Below are 6,464 nucleotides of genomic sequence, written 5' to 3'. Positions count from 1 at the left end.
AGGCATTTCTTGAGTATCTGGTTGAAAATCGATGGACTTTCGGTGTACCCCTGGGGGACACGATTCCAGACATAGATATGGCTGTCAAATTCAAAACTGAAAAGGAACTTGCTTTCTGGATGCAATGGGATGGAAAAGAATGCATGGCACAGATCGATGACAGTGAACCATTCTGCATTCCAGGGAATCTGATATAGTATCACTGCAGGGTTGGGCACAACAGGACAGTAAGGCACAACAATTTGGTTTACCTTGCGCAAATCTTGCACTACCCGGTACTTTCCGCTAGGCTTTTTGATCCCAATGATAGGCGAATTACAGGGGCTGCTCATCACTTCTTCTATTATTTCTGCTTCGAGCAGCCTGGTGATTTCAGTCGCTACTCCTGCTTTCACTTCGGCACTCATTTTGTACTGTCTGGTTTTGGGGTATACAGCATTTGTTTTTGTGGTTATTTTAACTGGGTCCACATTTGCCATCAAGCCTACATCCTTTCCTGTGAAATCCCACACTTCCGGAACTACTCTTACTTGGAGCTCTTCAGGTAAATCCTCAACTGTTAAAGGCTTAATATCGGAATCTTGTCTGACTAACATCAGTTTGTACAAACCATCTTCATCGGGGGTCTGAATTTCGACGCCATTTGGTGTGCAATAAATGGTACAACGCATCTTGCACAACAAATCACGTCCTAGTAGGTTCACAGGACTGGAATCACAGACCACAAATCTGTGCATTTCCTTGAAATTTCCTATAGAAATTTCCATTGGTTCAGTTACTGGGGTACTTATTATTTGATTTGAGACGCCCACTACTTGGATCGCTTCTCCCGAGAGGGGTAGGTTAGGAACATCCACTGTTCTTACAGTAGATCTGGTAGCACCAGTGTCCAACAGAAAGGTGACGTCTTTTCCTTCAACCTTTCCTTCAATGTATGGTCCAGTCTGGTCCACCGGTAAGGAGGCGCCAAGCACGCACTCCTCGTCCTCCCCTCTCAGGCCCCGTCAATCTTGATTTTCACAGAGGAAGGTATCATTTAACAAATACTGTGGAATGACTGCATTTCTTTCATTCTCGATTTCCCATACTTCCGCCCTCTCATTCTGCTGACCCTGATTCTTAAAGTTTTGTCTAGGAGCGCGAGGTACTGGAGGTAATTTTACCTGTTGCTGATTCTTCCTTGTCCCCTCTTTCTGCACCTGTGGATTCAAACCATTTACAGGGGCATTACCGGCCTGCAGGTGTGGACACTCGTCTCTCCAATGCCCTATCTGGCCACACCCGTGGCAAGGAAATTTCTTCATAGCTTCTTCCCGACTCATTTTACCCCGGGGCTTTCCTCCTCCCCCAGCAGTGGCATTCTGTGTGTTCTTATTAGAATTCAAGTTACTTAACTGCTGTTCCTGTTGTTCAGCCAATTTCACCTGTGCCCACATTACCTTCTCCTTGAGAGCCTTCCTTTTGTTTTCGATTTCATCTTCGCAATATTTTGCGTATTTCAGGACATCATCTATTGGTTTTCCCTGCCAACTGATTTTATTGTCTCTAATCCATTGGGATATTTCGGGCCTTAATCCTAGCACAAATCTGTAACTGAAATGGGTCATGTCTTTCATGTCCACGTTATCGATACCGCTGTATGTTTTAAACACTTGCAGTAACCTCTCATAATAGGAATGGACGGTTTCATCACGTTCTTGGGTAGTTCTATCTATTCGGGTCCAATCTGTTTCCTTTGCGGGAACCTTTTTCTTGAGGTATTGTATGACTTGCTCATACTTCCTCATTACTTCAGGTGCGGGAGCTCCGGTTTTCTCATCTCTGGGATACTCATCATTGGGCCAATTAATTTCTATTTTACATTCGGTCCACAAATCTACAGGGACCACAATGTCGAAAAACCCATCCAGGTCTTTCAGAAGACATTTCTGAACCTTTATGAAGCGTTCAACTTGTCGGTACCAGTCAACAGGCTTTTCCCGCAATTTCGGGAAGTCATTTGTAAATGACACAATATCCTGTCTGGACCAAGGGACATGGACATATTTTTCCCCCTCTCTCATGGGACACAGTTTTTCTGTTGGTGTTACTTCCTTTAACACGAATTCTGAAGCCTGAGACTTCGCCCTGCTGTCATCCTTTTTCTTTGCCCACCGGGTTCTCCATTTTCCCACCTCTCCCCACTTTTGCAGGAGCTTCAACAATTCCTTTACTTGGATCTGTTTTCCCATCCCATTCAGGCTTTCTAAATCCTTGTCTGAAAAATCTACTCTGTAGGGTTTCTGAAGAATTTTGGAGCGACTAACATCAATTCCCATTTCTGTGGCTGTATCCATTATCCTTTCATGGAGCAACCTAGCGCTCCGGGTAAGATTTTTGCTGATAAACAGTAACTCTTCTTCACTGTACGAGCTTAGGCGCTCAACTCCTACATTCCCAGCCATCATTTCTTCTATTTCTATCCTTAATTTATATATCTCTAATGCTTTGGGTTGGGGAGTGGTCTCCTTCTCCAGCTCCTTTGTCCATCTGTCTAATTCTTCTGGGGATACTACGGTAGCACTCCTAACCCCAGATGCACCTTCAATCAACACCTCTTTTGGTCTAGTCTGACTTCTTGCCCCCGATGTACTAGTCCTAGGCTCTCTAATGGGCAAATCCATCAGAACCACAGATTCACACTCGCTCTCTTGATCCTCATCTATGAATACTTCCTTCTTCGGGGAAGGGATGCTAGGAGTAGGCAACATTGGGGTGATGACAGGAGGACGGGGACTAGCCAGGTCGTTTCTATACAGTGGAATAGCTGGGCCAATAGTTACTGGGATAGTCAGGGAATCAGGATGGGGATGTATCTGGGCAATGGTTCGAACTAAATCCTCTCTCTGTCTAGCCAGGGCTTCTTTCTCTTTTTCCCGCAATGCCTTTTCTGCAGAATTGTCATGCAATACCTGAGGTACCAAGGGAGGATAAATACTCGGGGCAGTCGGAGTGACCAATCGGGGTGGACCTTCTCCGAACGGCTGATAATTTGGGACCGTGGATTTAGGTCTGCAAAACCCATCCCCGTCACTGGTGTTACTGTCTGTACCTGTACCATCTGTATCACTATCCCTCCTACACCTGGGATACCTCGAAAAGGGATTTGGAGAATGTACAGGCTCGGATTCTGCAACATAGGGAGGTGGATTTTTCATTAACAAATCTTCCAGGTGCTCGTCTTCTGAGTCCCCTACAGGCATTAGGTGATGGGTTTTTTCTTTACATTTTCCTGTCTTTTCTTCTAATACCCCCATCATAGGAAATAGTCCTTCAGTCAACATAGATTGCCTCCACTGTTTCATTTTCTGCTCTTTGGTCTGCGCTTGAACCCTCGGATACCACTTACTCACTCCCTTATCCATCCGGGGTTTATCTCGCTCTGCAGCCTCAATCTCCCATTCCTCCAGAGCTTCGTACTGGGTCAACCTAGGTCTAGGGTGTAATTCATTCATGCGGGTCCTTAAGTTAAACAGGATCCGTCCATTAAATGTACCTTCAACAGGGAATGCTAGGACTCCGTCATTGGCAGTATACTTTGCCCAATTTTCTAACTAGACACAAGTGTGGTACCCTTTGTCAAACAACATGAAAGAAGCTGGGGTATTTGGCGGAGGAATGAGCACGCCTTCCCTCGTTCTAATGGGCTTATCAGTCTTGAAAAAATTCTTTATTTTATCAGAAAGAGACAATTTCCTCTTTACTCCATACAGCATGTGCGGTCTACCTCGTATAAGCTGATCCTTATGAAATCCTAGGTACTTTGGATTCGGTATGAAATCTGGATACCACATGCAACTTTCCAGACTCGCTTCTAACTCGGCTTGATTAATTTTGTTTACCTTTGTGCTTCTAATGCTAGCGCGACTTAGTTTTCGCACTACCCAATCAGGTCAGAGAATACAAACACCCCTGTCCAATGGGTGCGCGGCCTTTTCGCAAGACAGAGTCTCACGCTTCGGCACTCACCCCTCCTTTACAAATTCAGCTCCACTACACACCCGCTGTCTTGACCAATACCAGCGCGGCACGGAGTGACGTCAGAGCAGCTCTCCGACTGACTCCCTCCTTCACAAGGTAACGGAAACTTTTTACTTTCCCTAAAGTGCGAATACAGATTTTATTTAACAACACGCAACGTTTGCCACTATGTCTGAGTGTTCTAAAGAGATAAAAGAACTTTTTCTCACTACAAGTAAACCACTTCTGTCTACTTTTCATTCACTCTGGATAGACTTCTTTGCCTGTCCCTTCACACTAGTAATATAGAACCCGTTATTCTTCTGACTCATCCACCTTAGTCGGGGATATGTGCTGAGCCAGGATTTCACCAGCGAACTATCTTACTTACCAGACAAGCCTCGGAGACCCTACTACTCCTTCCGTATGCGACCCTTACTAGGTGATATCGCAATGAAAGTTTTATAAAGGACTCGTAGCTATCATTCACTCCAGGAAACAAAAGGTCCTAATTAGTGCTTCCAGTTATCCTCAACCCTGCACTAATGACTCAAACCTAGTGACTTCAACAGCTAACCGGATTCTGCTCACCGTTAGCTAAATACTTCCCCCGGGATTCGGACTACACTGAACATTCACAAACAATTTTTGGTTAATATAACATTTATAGCAGCAATGCAAAAAATCATATACATTTACATATAAATCCTTAAAACATTTCAAATTTATTTGACTCAATACAGTAGAAAATCAGCAGCACATTTTATTTTCACGGTTTGTTTATGACCTATCCTGTCTACCTAATCTAACTAGTCCAAACCATCCTCTGGTTACCAGAAAATTACTGATAGAGCGCGCAGTTCACCCGGGTCACCGAAGTTACCAATTTCTTACACGCACTGGGCCCTGGCGTGCATACAATTTCAACTAATGATTTACGTGAACCGGGTGAAATCCTTCACGCTCCTATGAGTAATTAAGGTTTGGGTTTACCTCTGCCTACCATGTACCTGACTTACCACAGGCACAAACTTATGACGGATCTGGAGCTATAAGGGAAAATAGTAGACAGGAACCTAAAAACGTTTTCTATATGTCAGTACATACTTATCCACACTTTCTGTAAAATGACCACAGACACCTGATGAAGTTTAAAACTTTATATATGAGTTCAAAGAGAAGATGCCAAGACAATAAGCGATATGCAGAATAATATATCAAACATCAAAATCAACACCAATAGGTAACTTTGCACTAAAATTATGATCATTAAAATATATGGGAAAACTAAAGGTAGGAATTTAGAACAGAACTAGTCACTGCAATTTTGTACTAGGACATGAGTTATAGATGGGACCTAAACATGTACTTAACCTAAATGCTTTAGTCTATTCTTGCTAAGTTCACTGCACTCAACTAAAGGAAAGGGAAAAACGGGAACATACTATTGCTTATGATAAAATCAATGATATCCTAAAGGAGGGAGGGAGAGAAGGAACAAAACTAAGAATCAAACACATATACTTGGTATTTCAACGGCAATAGAGCAATATCACAGGCAAGAGTGCTTTAATAGGAAAGCAGAAAGAGAGAGAGAGAGAGAGAGAGAGAGAGAGATACGCAAACCCACAGACTAATATTTACCTAATTCAGATTGTAGACCAACCCTGGCCACGGGTCAGTTGGGAAGACGGGGACAGGGACCCTCAGAAAGGAATGCCAGAATGCGAGCAGGTACAGCTCACGGACAGTAAGGACAGGATACCCCTCAGGTTCGGGTCAAAAGGACTGGGCCTCCCGGGATACGACCAACACCCACAGCTTCGGACAGCAACGCCTGCGTTACCCCCTCCTGCAAGTAATCCGCCAGTAACCCCGATTGGGTTTTCGAATTTCTCAGCAAAGTGCTTCGCCAGCACTTAGGATTTTTCCACCCCTTAGGAGTTTGTGGAAAAGTATGGACAGAGTGCTCCGCAGCACTTTCAGATTGAGCACCTATTGAGTTCGTAGGGTCAGTGACAGGTCTGCTACTCGGACAAGTCGGACAATTTCTCTAAGCTAAACTAGGGTAGGTATACCCTTTTGGGGTCCCTCAGACCACCCACTAATGTTGCAAGTGACAGTTTCCCACATTATGATTGGTCAGGAGAGGTGGTGCGGTCATTACCACCTCCTAGAATTCCACTTTCTCATCATTATAATTCAATTCTGCACACCCGCCCCTTGGGTTCACGTTCCCATGCATAGAATACAGCATTACAACAGAATTCACAATAGGTAGCAACAGAGTTGCTTAGTCCAAGGTAAGATTCTGTCTTCCCAGGGTAGTTCTCAGGCGCATTGTGCTTCAGGAGCCAGCTGGCTGATTTCAGCTTCTGCGCGGTTGAGTTTCTCCCAGATCACATGGTAATACTCAGAGGAGCTTCAAACATGGCGTAGCTTAAGCACTCCCAGCCCCCAGAGAC

Source organism: Lissotriton helveticus, chromosome 1_2, assembly GCF_964261635.1.
Source record: "Lissotriton helveticus chromosome 1_2, aLisHel1.1, whole genome shotgun sequence".
Lineage (NCBI taxonomy): Eukaryota > Metazoa > Chordata > Amphibia > Caudata > Salamandridae > Lissotriton > Lissotriton helveticus.
Note: the sequence above shows the minus strand (reverse complement) of the source record.